Genomic DNA, 17,269 nt, shown 5'->3' with positions numbered 1-17,269 from the left:
GTGCCGGACCTCCCACCATGGCCACCCCCATGGACACTGTGCTTCCCCCTCTTCCGGGACTTTGAGACTGAGGGGGGAGGTGGCCATTTAGGCCATGTTGTGCTGCACACAAGGAGGGGAGGTGTGTGATGGGGTGCAGCCTATTTTGTGGTGGTTCTGTGTTTTTTGTATTGTTTAGAGTGGATGTGAGTGAGTTTGGGGTGTGGTTCAGTGAGTATGTGTGGAATGTACCTGGGCTAATGAGGTGCGAATTGCCCAATTAGCCCAGGCACCTGTATAAAAGGGAGTGGTTGGGTATGTTAGTGGGTGAGTGTTTGTAACAGAGAGAAGACGTGTGTTAGAGAGAGTTTTTTTTGGTTTGTTTAAAGCCTGTTTTGTGTTTGTCTTTTTGGTTGGCCATCGTGCCTTTTTATTTGTGTTTTGTTAATTAAAATATTTTGGTTTCACTGCACTTTCTGTCTCTGAGTCTTCCCTCTGCCGCTATCCTGCCACACTGTCTTACAGAACATACAAATATTTTAGTGCTAATCCTTTACTATTTTACTTTGGTCTGTCCTGGTTTCTATGAAACGTTTATGTACTTCAGTGTCAATACCCTATTGCCACTGTTAAGGAAATAAAGTAATTCGGATTCATTCAACTGGGTCTCACTCTGTATTACTTGTGTTGTGAAGACGAACCTCACAAATGTCACCCAACATGGGTGCCACTGTAATGAACTGGCATCTCAGTCCATTGAATTGAACTGCAAACGATATGGTTCAAAGACGAACGTCTTACCATTCAAATAAAGAACAAGCTATGTAGTCAAAATCTAAGTATGTAACTCATCAGCTGCTACCAGGAGATCATTACATCAGTGTTTCACTTCTTCTTTTTTTCACTCTGAGGTTTGTTGTTTCTCATTTTGTAACATGGTTGTTTTTCCTTCAAAAAATGCCTATGCCCCAATGGGTTTACAACAAACTTGAGTGTAGCTTGCTATTAGCCACCACTGCCTAAAATCATGAATTTATATAAAAATGAGTTTACAACAACTTTGTAATTTTAAAATGAGAATTTCGATTAGATAAGCAAGGCTTCTTGGATTTACAGTGTTTTGTGAAAATGCCTGGCACAGGTTTGGAATTAGATTTTTAAGTTCAGGAGAATTTTTGATTTGTCACTGTCATACCATGAAATTTCTGTTCTGGCTGGTTGTTTCATTAATCCAAAAGCAGATTTACTGCAGCTAATGTTTCTTGGTTTACCACTTTATATCATACCATGACCTCTACTGTATTTACAGTGTTAATTTCTTTGATGAAATTAGGGATGAAAATATTCGTCGATGAGGTGTTTTTTATTTTCGCCACTGATGACTGTGAGTGGACGAAAATCATCAAGCGTGACTATGACTACCCGCCAAAATGCTAAGCATGACTGATGAAATTAACTAAAGGACGAAGGGTGAATGCCCACAGAAAGCGAACAGAGTGAGAAAGAAATATTGATTTGATTAACTATTACACACAGCAGGCAAGCTCCGCGCCCTGTGTGCATTGGCAGTTAATAAATTAGAAACACATTTAGAGTAAAGACCAGAAATGGTAATTGGTTTATAAAATATTTACTGAGCACTGATTAGCTGAATTGATTTAACATTGGGGGGGAAGACTGTGTGCCCCTTGCATTCACGCTTTCTGACTGATGTAGCAAACGACACACATCTGACTAAAATACAAAAATACAAAAGAAAATAACTCCCTCTCTATAATGCACATATAGTGAAGCAAAAATGTAACTTTCCGTGAATTAACCATGCATAAAGCACCATGTAATCAACTATATTTTTTTACAAAAAAAGAAATAAAAAGGTAACATTCCCACTCATGGATCATTTTAGCAGTTTTTAAACTATAAATAGCCTGGCTAAACGGTGGTCGGGAGTTCAGTTCGAAGTGACAGACAAGCAAACCAATTGTGAGAAGGAGAGCGGGTCGGGCGAGGGGAAGAGGGAATGGGCTCGCCCCAGGTTCAGCTGCCGAAGCGGGGCTGAAGCGAAGCTGAAGCGTATCGTCTCCCAAATAAAGCTGCAGCTCCTCTTGCAGCAAAAAAGTAAATACATTAGGAAAGATAACCACGTAATAGGCCTAATATTTATTTAGTTATAAAACGAATGCTGAATAAGATGTCTGTGTTATAAAGTGCCAGTGCAGCTTTTCTTCAGTTCAGATACTGTATCAAAAGTCAGTAATGTATTGTTATTATTGTCAGTATTATTTATTTGATTGTTATGTATGTCAGAAGAACATTCTCAGGTCAACACATTTTGTGTAACCCTGGGCTTGGCTTGTTTAGTATAAGCAAACACAAATTAGTTTCTATTTGATGTTGAAATTGATGTTACCCCTTTTTTGTATATATGTATAATTCTGCTTCATCTAGTACAATACTTGCCAGGTTTAGGGTCAATTCCCTTTTTTCAACTTAAATTCCAATTTCAATTCATTTGAAAGCCTTGGAATTGATTAAAAGGGAATTTGAATTGGGAATTGATTTTAAAAAGGAATTGAAAATGGAATTGGAATAGAAAAAAAGGAATTCACACCAACCATGATACTGTACTACATAAATAATACCTATTTTACAAAACTTTCAAAACAATAGCATAGTTTATAAAGAGCTGTGTTTTTTCTTGTCATTTTTGCATTTTTTTAAACTTTTTAAAAATATTTTTGTATTCTTCAGATCCATCTTGAGGCAGACAGACTAAAACTTAACAAAGAAGAAACAAAAAAGAACAATCTACTATTCCAGCTTTATTTGCATCTGTAATGCAGTACAAACTAGATTCAAAGGAGCAAACTTCTAGAGAAGCAGCTCTTGGGAAACTGATTTCTAGGTCTGGCCCGTCATCAATAATACTTGAAGGAGAGATCATGTGACCCTATCACTGAGATGACTGCTTGCTTTAGAGCTCCTGCCACCACTTTGCTATTTTCATTTATAATTGAACAACTTGCGCTTTTTATATTATTTTTTGTTGTTTTTTGTTATATAAAAATTGTCTGCTTACCATTTTTATATGGGTACTTCAAGGAAGGGATCCGTTGCTTCCCCTCAATCCGCACCGGAGGGAAATTGTATGAAGAGGTCACAGGGTCCCGATGATTGGGACACTCACTTGGCAGAGGTTGCACGCACTTTCTGTGGATCAGTTCAGGAAGCAATTGACGTGGCTTTGCGTCCTGTGATTCGAAATGTAACCAAAACTGCTACTATCCTTAACGCTCTTAAACAGGAGGTGTTTGATACTGCTTCCTTTATGAAACAGCTAACTGCCAGGCAGGATATCATCAGAGCTGATCTTCGACAACAGAAAGACGAGATTAATCAATGCAACGCTTGTATTGATGCTATACATGATAAGATGGCGGACCTTGAGGACAGAAATCGTCACTGTGACATCAGACTGGTGGGGCTTCCTGAAGGAGCTGAAGGCGATGATCCCATCCACTTTCTTCAGCAGAAAATTCCACAATGGTATCCGGCCCTGAAGCCCTCCAATGACCACCCTTTTCTGGAGTTAAATAGATCACATCACATATACGCTGGAGGTCAATTATGCTAACCGACAACGACTTCTCAAAATCCGCTTACTCTGCTGTCACCACCTCGAAGAGGAGAGCCTTTAGTGAAGTTAGAGCGAAGCTTTGCTCCCAGGGAGTGGATAACTTTTTGGTGTATTCAGCTGTCTTGATAATCAATCATGGTGGGGCGCATCTGTTTTTCACTACTCCTGAAGAGGTCGCTTCCTTCTTTGCTCAATGTTTTCAGGATTTGACGGGGTGATTTGATCCCTCTACGCGCCGGGCCCTGCACTTCTCCTCTCTTAGTCCAGAGAAACGTCAGAATCAATGAGCTAACTTTGCTCCGGTTTTAATATTTTTCGTACCTTCAGTTTATGGAAGTGGAAACATCTCTAATTGATGACAATTGTTGTATTGGCTGGGGGGGTGATAGTAATCTGTGAGCGAGACGGAGTACAGATGTTAATTGTGGCTTGAGCTATCTGATATGTAGTGTGCTCCCTCTGGCTCCCTTTTTTATCATTTTTTGTAACCGTGCTCCCTTCTCGGTTTACCTTGCTGCGTTATTTTCATTATTATGCTACGTCCTATAGGATATTGCGATATGATGAGTGCCGAGTCAGTGGTCTTTCTCCATGTCATACTTCATTACTTTCGGAGTGCTACATCTTTTACTCGTGCATTCTCCCTGATATTTATTCCTATCTTTGACCATGGGTAGTGTTCTGAACTTTACGAGGGACCAATTATCCTGTAAAGAGAGCACAGGGCTTAGATTATCTCTTAAGAAAAAATGTTGATATTGCATGTTTGCCGGAAACTCATTTGGTTTCAAGTGATGTTGCTCGTTTTCAAAATAAACATTACAAGGTAACTGCAGATTCCTCTGCTCACACCCTTTTGTTTATTCTCCTTGGTCGACACGCAACATACACACATTGAGTGATATCTTTAATGATTCCGGCCTCCATTCTCTTCAGGATCTGCAAGAACAATACTCTCTTCTGGGCTTACCTTTCTTTTTGTATCTCAGGCTATGCTCGTTCCATCGTGTGTATGGGGTCCCTGTGGTGCCCCTTTACATCCTCATCCACTGGTAAATAAAACTATCCTGAAGGGCTGGGTGGAGCCATCTACCTCCTTTTATTCTGTATGGTTGGACTATTTACACATCATTTTTTTTGGAAAGATCTACGGCACGGCTACACTTGATATTTTAGTTTTAACAGTTTACTGTATCTTGTTGTAATATTCTTGTTTTTGACTTGATATTATGTTGTATTTCTGTATTGCTGTGAAAAATGTTTTTTAGTTTTTAGATAAAAAAATGTGTGGTACAGAAGAAAGCCAAAGCATGAAATATCTCAGATATCAAAGTTGTATGAAAAGGAAAAGGAATGGGTGAAAAGTATTGTGGCTGGTGCTCGTCAGGTAGTCATTGGACTTGATATATGGACAAAAATAGGAATGACAGCTTCATTTTTAGCAATTAGTGCAACCTTTTTGTGCCCAGCTAATAAAAAACCCAAACATTTCTTGTCATCTCTCATTCAGATTGGCCATGCTCACACTGGAGACACAATAAAGAATTATGTTGATAACTGTCTGGCTTTATGGGACATCCCGCCAGACAAAGTTCTTACTGTTATCACAGACAATGGCAGTAACATGATAGCAGCTTTCAGATCAATTACTGGGGAAGATGTTGAGAGGCAACCATCATGAAGATTTGACACAAGAAGATCCTGAAGGTACAGATTACATATATGACAACATTAAAATAATTCCTTGTGTAGTGCATACTCTCCAACTTGTTATAAATCTGGTACAAAAAGACAAACATGTGAGCAGTCTACTTGTAACAGCAAAAAAGCTTTTTCACAAAAGCAGTTTTCAGAAGATCCTCAAAAGCATCAGAGAAGCTTTTGGGAGCCGGGAGTAGCACATACAATATGGTTGCATGAATGCTCCAGATCAAAGAAACCATCTGTCAAATAACAAAATGAAGAAGGGTGGGATTGTCTGTTACCAAGTGAGTGGCAGAAGATGATTTCTCTCAAAGAGCTCCTCTTACCCTTTGCTGAACACACAAAAAACTTCAAAGTGGCACAATGGGTCACAGACTGTTGTCACAATAATACCTATACAGAACCAGCTGCTGTTGGATACAGAATGAAGACCAGCATAGAAGAACATTGTGCTTATTTTTTTAGATTCAACTGCTACTAAATTGCTTCCTAGAACCTACAGTTGCAGAATTGCTCATTGAAAGTGAAGATATACATTACAGGAGGTACTCAAGAAAGCTGAAGAATATGTGGCCGAATCAGCCCAAAAGCTTTTTCTCCACAAAGGTGACACAGCACCTGAAACAGCTTAATCTACCAAGTTCCCAAAGCTCTCCGTCACAATAAAGAGCCAGATTCCAGGTTTCAAAAGTATCACTGAAGTTGCCTGTATCGGCATCTGTGCCTTCAACCAAGCATGAAATTGAGAAATATCAGCAAATTATTTCAGAGCACTGCAGTGATCCAAATGGAATTGTATTTTGGAAAACAGAAAGTGCTGTTGTATTTCCAAAAAAAAGAACAGAAGTGGCACTGCTTGAATAATTGTTGTAGTCACTCATTTGCTTTCTTACCATAATCAGTCCAAAAGCATTGCGTCATCACTTTATGTTGTATCTGCTTAATGCCTGTGCACAAAACATACCTGTTGTGTTAAGTAACTGAGCCCCTCAGAGCAACTCAGTGAAAGAATCCAATTAACAGCATTCTCAGTTCCGCTCCTCCTGAGCAGCTCAGAGCGCTAAGAGCAGATTTCATCAGTGAACTGAGTGAGCATAAAAATTCTCATCCCTGAGCATCTCACTTACTTAAGCTTAAGTAAGCTAGTAGTGTATGACAATGGTGTGGTGAAGATTGGTGCAAAATGAAAGCAGTTATCGCGTTCACTTAGTATAGTGTGTCATACAGACAGACAGACATGATCAGCTTATAAGGGTTCCCATTTTTTAATGAGGACCCTAAAAACTGAAATGATTGTATGGACTTAATGGACTACATATCTTGTTTGAACATGTAGTTGCCCACTACAGGAAGAACAAAACATGAAAAAGTTCCCAAGGGATAGTCTTAACTATTTTCATGTTGATTCCAGAGCTTTATGTTTTAAAATCAAAACCCTTGTATGCATGAAGTGCTTTCAAACATTTACATTTGTGACATGCATTAAGAATGGCATTGCACTGAGGGGAAGATTTAAATAATGATTTCCTTAGCTTTATGGAACTTGATTTCAAGCAATACATATATATATATATATATATATATATATATATATATATATATATATATATATATATATATATATATATATATAGCTTTTTACATTGCTTTTGAACACAAGAGATAATAGACCAATCGCTGCTGACTGTCACAACAGGGGCGGGATATTTAATAAATTGCACGGTTGCAATCTCGCGAGAGTCGGTTAGTAGTTGGAAAGCATTAGATGCATGTACTGTATACAGTAGTAGAATGGTTATTGAAAATATCCCAAAAAAGAATATCATACTTTTTTTGTAAAATTAGCTTGTCACAAATGCCGGTACATGGGGGTGCTGCCTTGTGGAGCAATACTAAAAAAACACATATACCAAGGTTAGAAACTAATGCTCGCCCGTTCGCCTGAGGTATAATGCTTTCAACTGAAACCTCCTTTCATCTCTCCTTGTCATGCCAAATTTTGTATTATTTTGAGATATTCGAATGCGTCAGCATTTCATTGAATTGTGTCCGTGTGATTACTTACGCTACTCATTTATTAATTGCTGTGGTTTAACTGTGAACTTTCTGTAAAAACAAAATGTTCTTTTTAGACATCAAAATGGTATATAAACAGACGTTTCTTCACTTTACGTTTCATTTTTCAATTATGTATTTATTTTTTTTAAAAAGCCCAATAGCTTGAACACAACACACTTATTTGGTAGAGCGCTCTTTAATCAGTGTAAAATATTAATGTATTGTAAAGTGTACGGGGACCGGGGGCACTATGCAGAATTTGTAGGATATGCTATACACATACATATACGTTTGTGTAGATCTTTCTTTCTCTTATTCTTCCAAGCGATAACCATGCGGCAGCTTGCACCCAATCCATATTGCCTTCAGACTATATCCAAATTTAGCAGGACAGGGTGGTGATCGCTGCGTTTTTTCATCCAAAAATGTAATCTGTTTCGATTTTTTTTCGCAGCGATTACACTCAAGTGTGAAAGGTACATTCAATTCCATAGGTTAAATTTTTATCCTGGAAAAAGCTGGGATAAACACGATAGTGTGAATAGCCCTTAACAGTATTAATTTGTCCCTAAATACCCCAAGCCCCCCCACGCGCAATTTTTGCAAAATTTGGTCAATTTTTGTTTTTTGGATATTAGTTATTGCTTACTTAACTAACTGTGTCTTAGAGTCATTGCCAGAAAATTGGACAAGTACTTTGTAGTTTTTCTCTTTGTAGATTTTGGGACATTTTACTGCAGATTTCCATGGGGACTAATTTATGACGGGTTCCAATGCAAAGTTTCAGAAAGAGACTCTTTGTTGACGCCGACAAATATTTCAGGTCAGATAAGAATTAAATTGATTTGAAAACCATAATAGTAAATGCAACTCTTACAAACATTCATGGTTGTATGTTCATTGGTTGTTCAAAATTTTTATTTTATACAAGGTTGATATGTTTATATTTTACAGTGGACGTTTTCACAGTTTGTTGTGTTGCAACCTGAAATTTTGATGCATTTAAATGGGATTTTTTTTATATATATACATATTTCTTTATACTGAATTACTTATTTTTTTACAATACGTTTATGTCCCATTAATTGTAAGCAACATGTTTTCAAAATCACCCAGGATATAAAGTATGCAACACTGGCAAGTGACAATGCAGTGAGATATGTATTTATTTATTCTGCATATTGTTGACTATTACACAATAGTTTTAGCCAAAGATATTGTTGCTCCACTTACTTTATATTAAAATACCCACGTAGTCCATGCCTATCGATATATTGCACCTACTTTTAGACATGGATAGAATCAGTGTTCTATAAAGTACAGTATTTAGTATGACTTATGTCAAATATTATTAAAATGTAAATGATACATTTAATTTAATATTAACCGTATATCACAATATACATGGTGAACACAATAAACTGTATTGATTTTGCACCAGTCTTCATCAGACTTTTATTTTACACTCCTATCCTCCTATAAAAGTTTCAGAATGCACTTCACCATAATCTTGCACTTATTAAGGAATTATGAGGCCTGTCTGTATGGGGCTGAACTGGTTCCTTAGTTCACTGAGGTGGATTCCTAATGACATCGACCACACATTTGGCAAAGCCAGCCACAGGGATTACTCTGAGCTGGTCACAAGAAAAAAAAAAAAAAAAAAAAAATATATATATATATATATATATATATATATATTATTTTGTTAAATATGTGCAAGTGTTAAGGAAGGTATGCATACAAATTCATTAGAAGAACCCAACACAGACTTTATAGATTATTTTATACACTAAAAGACCAACATTCTGTAGCTGGCTAATTTATAATTGGGTCATTCTCTTGTGGCCAGACTACACAACATTTGACCACTTATAATAAAACACATCTATTTATATGCTGATTGCAATTGAATTGCTGCTAGGTAACCAAGTTCAATAAACAAACATTAACAATCACACGGACTGTTTATGTTAATATCGGGTTAAGTAAACATAGCTAATCAGAGAAGCTGTCCAACAATGCTCTGGCAGGTCAAGGTTATTTGGTATACAAGATAACTGGGTCATTCCACAGTAACAGAAATATGACAAATGGTTCCTGTTCTAAAATAAAATGGATATTTAAAAAAGAAAACCGTGCTACGATTACTATTATGTGTCAACATTTGTATTGTTGTTTCAGTCATGTTAAATTACTCTGATGGTTGATATTACTGTCCATAATATTGTCAAGCCTGCAGTTTGTCTTTAAAGGGGAACCCAAACACCTCTACCTAACTTTACACCAAACTACTCTTTTATACATCTAAAAACAGAATTGATAAGTAGTTTTCAAATTTAGGATTAAGAAATGGTTCATTTTGAGGTTAAAGGTAAATTTTTCACACTCTGGGGACATCATCTACGCATATGGAAGCAAGAGGTTTGGAGTTGAAAAAAGTTTGAAAAAAGTACAAACTATTCCTGGAAAGACTAGACGGCAACAGGAGATTGAACGCTTAGTTAGAGAAAGGAGACAGCTGAGGAAGCAATGGAGAAGAGCAGAACAGAGTCAGAAGGAGGGACTCAATCTGTTACAGGGTCATAAAAGACAAGCTTGCAACATTGCGCAGAGCTGAGCGCCTACGGAAACGCTACAAAAAACACTCAAATTTGTAAAGAAGTTATTCACCAGTGAGAAGAATGGCACACTAAAAACATCTAAGTTTGAGCTGGAGAGATATTTGGAGGAAACACATACAGATTCAAAAAGGCAGGAGCCTATGTCAATTCCTTCAGACATCCCACCTATCAATCCACCAGAATACCAAATGGAGGACTGTGCACCTAAGTGGAAAGAAGTAGAGCAAGCTGTGAAAAAAGCAAGGGCTTCATCATCTCCAGGGCCTAATGGAGTTCTGTACAGAGTGTACAAGAGTGCTTCAGGAGTTCTACGAATCCTGTGGAAAGTGATATGGGAAAAACATGTTGTACCAAGAGCATGGCACCGAGTAGGTGGAGTCTTTATACCTAAAGAAAATGATTCTACAAGCATCAGTCAGTTTCGCCCAATTTCCCTATTAAACATAGAAGGCAAGATTTTCTTCAGCATTATTGCTCAGAGATTGTCAACTTACCTATTAAAGAACTGCTTCATTGACACTTCAGTACAAAAAGCGGGCATTCCAGGTTTCCCAGTGATCTGGCAACAAATTCAATCAGCTAAAAAGGAGAGGAAGGAGCTTCATGTGACATTCCTGGATTTGGCTAATACATATGGTTCAGTGCCACATGAACTTCTTTGAGCAGCTTTTGATTTTTTCAGTGTACCGATGACAATAACAAATTTAGTGAAAGCCTACTTTGGAGTTTTGCAATTTAGTTTTTCAACTTCAGAAGTCAGCACTACATGGCAATGCCTAGAAGTTGGAATAATGGCAGGATGTACCATTTCTCCACTGGCTTTTACCATGGCAATGGAAGTAATCATTAGGGCATCAAAATGGGTAGTGTGAGGAGAGCGCTTGGCTTCTGGAATGCAACTACCACCAATTCGAGCATACATGGATGACATGACAACCATGTACAACAGTAGCCTGCACAATCGGTTATTGGGCAAATTAACCAATAACATTGAATGGGCATGAATGCAATTTAAGCCCACTAAATCAAGAAGCATCTCTATAATTAGAGGTAAAGTAGTAGATAAAATGTTCTACATTAATGGTGAGGCAATGCCAACAGTATCTGAGAAGCCAGTCAAAAGTCTTGGGAGATGGTACGACTGGGATCTAAAGGACACAGTTCATGTGGGAGAAGTTAGACAACAAGCAGTGGAAGGGTTGAAGAGCATAGACAGCAGCGCTTTACCAGGCAAACTACAACTCTGGTGCTTTCAGTTTGGTCTACTGCCGAGGCTGCTGTGGCCACTGACAGTGTACGAGGTTTCGTTGACAACAGTAGAGAAGCTGAAAGCTTAAATCGGTTCATACATCAGGAAATGGTTGGGAGTTCCACGCTGCCTCAGCAGAATAGGACTTTATGGTAAAGGAATACTGCAGCTACCAGTCTCCGCTCTATCCGAGGAGTTTAAGTGCGTCAACGTCTGACTGGAAATGACATTAGTAGAGTCACGCAACAAATGCGTAAGGGAAGCAGGACCTGTGTTGAAAACTGGAAGAAAATGGACGGCAAAGAAAGCCGTGGAAGATGCAAAGGCTGCCCTTCGAATCGATGATATCATGGGGCAAGTTCAGCATGGAAGAGGGGGTCTTGGTCTCAGTTCAGCTCCTCCTACATGGCACAAGGCAGCTCCAGCTCAACGGACGAAGCTGGTAGAGGATTAGGTGCGTAAAGGCCGTTTCCCAGGCCAAGCAGGAAGAATGGATGAGATGGGAGAGTGTGGAACAATGCAAGATTGGCTGGCAAGACCTATGGGCAATGGAACAGAGCAGGATCAGTTTCCTCATCAGGTCAACATATGATGTTCTCCCATCACCACAGAACCTAAACCTCTGGGTAGGAGAGGATCCCTCGTGTCCTTTGTGTTCATCACCTGCAACATTAAGGCACATTTTGACAGGAAGTAAGGTGGCTCTTAGCCAAGGACTGTTTACTTGGCACCATGACCAGGTGCTGCGATGTTTGGCATTAGCATTGGAAGACAAGTGTAACATGACCAATAAGTTGCCACCAGTTCCACCAAAACATTACACACAAAAAACAACATTCCTCCACCCAGGAGAGCAACCTCCAAGAAAAGGTGTTAAAACCAAGCCTCGCCCAGGACAACTGGAAGCTGCTAGAGACTGGAAAATGCTGGCAGATGTTGGTCAACGGCTTATTTTTCCACCTGATTGCCACCACTATCCTTTGACCAGATATTGTCTTGTGATGTGGATCAGCACGCCTTGTTCACCTGGTAGAGTTAACAGTGCCATGGGAGGATGCTGTAGATGAGGCATATGAGAGGAAGAAACTGCGGTATGCTCAACTAGCCACTGAAGCGGAACAGCGAGGATGGAGAGTCCGGGTTTACCCAGTGGAGGTGGGTTGTCGAGGATTTGTGGCACACTCTACAACCCGGTTTCTCAGAGACGTCGGATTCAGTGACCAAGAGTTGCGTCGCACAGTGAAGAACTTATCTGGAGCACCAACTGGCTGTGGTTGAGACAGAAAGATTCTGGTTGAGGATCTCAAGCACAATAGAAAGAAAGAAACGCTGATGTACAGGTAAGTAAGCTGGGCTGAGCTGAGTGGAGGACGGAGGGGGGTGATGCTGGGATGCCAGAATCCTGTCGAGTCCTCTTGAGGTGTCGTGGGCTAGTCGACGAAACACAGAGGATGGAAGGTACCCACTTGAAGACCCCAGAGATGTACCCTACTTAGCTCAATCCAGAAGGTTGTCATGCTGATGTGCTGGGGAGACTGTACTGTGGTTGATCGCCAGAGCCAGCATTGCAGCTGTTTTGGGTGCTGATGTGCTAGGGAGGCAAAATAAGCTGATCCCTGGAGCCAGCATTACACTTCAGCCATCAACACCAGACAGAAGGATATCTACATCATCATATGGAAGGAAACACAAATGGATGGAGACACAGATGGATCACATTAGTTTACTGTAAAGCTACGTCTTAGTTGGTGCTTATCTTGGCATGAGCCGAGTTCAAATCAGCATGAAGTTTTAACATCTACTCTCGTGTAATGGAAATCGTGACCAAACGGGTTGATGACGTCATAGAGAAAACTGCTCTTCCCATTACACTCATCATTTTCATTAACTTCTGAAGAAGTACAGTCAGTGTAATCACATCTTCTCATCAACGTGTTTTCAATAATATTCGCCATCTTTTCCACCAGCAAGTTCACTCTGTGACGCCACAAATCAGATTTCCCCATCTATTTCCTTGTTGGAAAGAAACCTACTGTAATGCTATTTGTAACCCAGAAAGGAGTCATACAAAATCCAATATTTATATTTTTATGTCAAATCAGAATAGGAAGAACATTTTTTATTGTTATTATAGAACAAAAAAATGCATTTGGGTTCCCCTTTAAATAAAGTCTATATAAAACATTTTACAATCAAGTCTGTGTGTTTAGTTTACAGTGCAGTAGTACTAAACTCATGTTATGTTAAAACTTTACAATGCATTAGTAAGACCTCACCTAGAATATTGTGTTCAGTTCTGGTCACCTCATTACAAAAAGGATATTGCTGCTCTAGAAAGAGTGCAAAGAAGAGTGACCAGAATTATCCTGGGTTTAAAAGGCATGTGATATGCAGACAGGCTCAAAGAATTGAATCTGTTCAGTCCTGAACAAAGAAGACTACGCCATGATCTGATTCAAGCATTCAAAATTCAAAATGTATTCACAATGTCGACCCAGGGGACTTTTTCGACCTGAAAAAAGAAACAAGGACCAGGGATCACAAATGGATCACAAACAGAAACTAGGAGGCACTTTTTTACACAGAGAATTGTGAGGGTCTGGAACCAACTCCCCAGTAATGTTGTTGAAGCTGACACCCTGGGATCCTTCAAGAAGCTGCTTGATGAGATTCTGGGATCAATAAGCTACTAACAACTAAACGAGCAAGATGGTCTGAATGGACTCCTCTCATTTGTAAACGTTCTTATGTTGTTATGTTCTTATGTTTATGTTGCCTTAATTCAAGTAGCAGTGATATAATTTTAGAAAACTATCAAAAAATGTATATGTTACCATGTAACAAGTGGTGTCCCAAAACGGAGATAACAATTATATTAATAATTTTAAAATTCAACAGTTATAATTAATGTACTGCAATGCCAAATAAAACTATAGTGTCTACAGTACTACGATATATTGTTCAATTTCCATTGATGGTGCTTCTTTTATAGCTTTGAGCATAATGTAAACATATCATTTTTGTGTCCCTTGGGTTCTGTTACGTGGCAATCACAAACGTGTTTGTTAAAATGCAGCAAACAATGCGTACTATTTTGTAGCATTTTACGGCAGTTATTTCGTGCACAAAAACTACTTTATGATAACTAAGAGCTTGTTCTGAAGCTTCTAACGACATTAATCACAGGCAATTGGGATGGTGTCTTAGAAATTACGAGGTGACATTATATTACGTTCTCTTATTATTAAGTGAGGAGTGATGAAATGTATGCTTTATATGTACAAATGCATATATTATTATTTTAAGTAGTGGACTGGAAGTAATCAAAGAGATGTAATGGAAAAATAATCAATCATTATAATAAATTAAACAATAATCTTTGAATGATCTATTTCGATACACGTATAAACCGATTAAACCTGGAAGGTTCTTTATCTGGCTTGTCCTATTGTATGTCACTACAATTCACTGCTGCTAAAAACATTTATAATCCAAAGACCAACTGGAAATGCAGAGATCCTAAGAAAATTATATTGTGATCACTGAATAAAAGAAGATTTTTTTTTTCATGTCATGTTCTCACCATACAGAGTGAACATGATATAATAAGAATAAATAATATTATTTTTTAAATAGTAAAAAGAAAGGCGCCACACCCAGATCAAACAGTGTTTGCTAATAAAATAAAACACTATTGCTCTATACAGCATAAGATATGGATTACATAACTTCCTCAATCTAGCCAGGCAACTACATGAGAACAGATTTTAAAAATATCACTAACCCGCTATGACCATGTCAGGCTTGGTGGAGATGCACAGATGGGCGTAGCAAGGGTTGCACAGCTTGTGAGAACAAATCATTAGGAAATGAAGCCTGGCAATAACACACATACAAGAATACCACTGTAGAAAATAACTCAAAGTTAATTGTAGATTTGTTACGCACTGTCTTTATAAACCAGTTTATGATGTTAAATTAAATGTGATACATATATTTAATTGGCAGGAAAATCTTGCAACCATCAACAAACGTCAAGCAGTCATTGGGCTAAATAACTCAATGTACTGAATATGCATATTTTACAAGCAATTAGCAACTGGTTTATTGTTAGCACTATATTTAAATTAAGTGCTTAAAAAGGGTGAGGAATAATGTACTTGTTGCAGTCTCCAGCACAATGGTAACTGTTCATGATGCTAAGAAAATCAATTTTAATGCCTTGTTTAAAAAAACAGTACTGCCCATCACTTCTGATTTACACTGGGAGAGGCCATGCCATAAAAAGCAGGTGGTGTTCACTCCAGTTATGAGATAATAGCCTCATGGTACCTGCCAGAACTGGAGCAGACTGTAGCCAAAGCCATTGTTCCTCATTTTTTATAAGGACTACATTCAATAAGTAAATACATGCTTGTGAATAAATGAACAAGTAAATAAATGTACACTGAAGAAAACACCAGTAGTATGTTTTTGATGTGGATGAAACAAACATATAGCCAACCCCTGTCAAATTACTGCAGGCAAACAATATAGAAAATGTGGCAGAATAGGACATGTAGCCAAATGTGTTACACACACGACACAGAAGATTGGTGAAACTTCAACAAATGTTATTAACGTGCGGAGACAAGCAAACTGCTGCTGAAAAACAGTTTCTATGCTGGGCCGCACAGTGTGTGCATGGTAAGGGATCCTCAATAAAGTGCACACTTTCACATACAAGAAAGGGATCATCTGGCAAGTACCAAAATAAAGGGTTGTCTAAAAAATCTGCACTTTTACTCTGCCATTCCCATGTTCTAGGCCTTATATATGCAAATTAGCCAAACCCAATGCGCAATACAGAAAGCCCAAAAAATATCATATGCAGGAAACCTTACAAGAGCCATACATGAAACCTTAGATTTTGGTACAGTTATTGTGCATATTGATCAACCTGTAAACATGCTTATTGACTCAGGCGCCAGTGTTAACCTGCTAAGCACCACAACATGGAAAACACTGAAATTAGTCAGGAAGGGTTAACATTTCAGCAATAAAAACGTTTATCCATATGGATCCATAAAGCCACTAGATGTATTTGGAACTTTTGAAGCTACGTTATATGCAGCAAAGAAATGTGAGAAAGCTGAGTTCCTAGCTGTGCCTGGGTCGCATGTTGCAATACAGGGAAGACAAACATATTTTACAGAAAAACACAGAAATTTTAGGGAAACAAAGACTTTCAGCTGCAAATTCATATTGACCCTAGTGTGAGACCAGTGACACAAGCGGTCAGACGAATTCCTTTCCATATCCACAAAAAAGTGGACAAAAAACTGGATGAATTAGAGGGAATAAATATTATCGAACCAGTCAGAGGTCAATGGTTTCACCATTGGTTGAAATTCTGAAATTCTGATGTCCATCAACATGAGGCAAGCGAACAGTTACCCGTCCGGTTGAAGAAATTCTACACAAAATGACTGGTGCTTTAAAGTGGGGATACTGCCAGATTGAACAGGACCCAGAATCTAGGATTATAACAACCTGCACTACCCAGAAAAAGCTTTTATCATTATAAGCATCTCCTGTTCAGCATTTCAAGTGCCTGAGTGCCTTCCCGCACATTATTTAGCCCTTTTTACAGGGGTGCAGCAGAGTCCGAAGCGTTACTGACAATGTTATAGTGTATGGCAAAGACCAGACTGAACATGACTTCCAGTTAGAACAAGTCATGCAACGGCTGCTAAGCAAACCAGTCTTCATGGGACACATTCTGTCAGCAAAAGGCATTGACCCAGACAGAGCCAAAGTGGTAGTCATTCAACATGCCAGTGCCCCTCAGACAGCAGCTGAAGTCAGGAGTTTTTGAGTCTCATAAACCGCTGCAGCTGGTTCATACCCGATTTTGTGTCACAACCCCTACACAGGTTGACACGGTCACATAACACATGGACATGGGGTAAACCACAACAAGAAGCCTTCAGCGAACTGAAGAAATGCCTCTCCAGCATTAGAGTGTTAACGTATTTC

The sequence above is a fragment of the Acipenser ruthenus genome, chromosome 6, assembly GCF_902713425.1.
Source record: "Acipenser ruthenus chromosome 6, fAciRut3.2 maternal haplotype, whole genome shotgun sequence".
NCBI classification, from domain to species: domain Eukaryota; kingdom Metazoa; phylum Chordata; class Actinopteri; order Acipenseriformes; family Acipenseridae; genus Acipenser; species Acipenser ruthenus.
The sequence above is the reverse complement of the archived record's forward strand: the minus strand, read 5'-3'. Positions refer to the sequence as shown.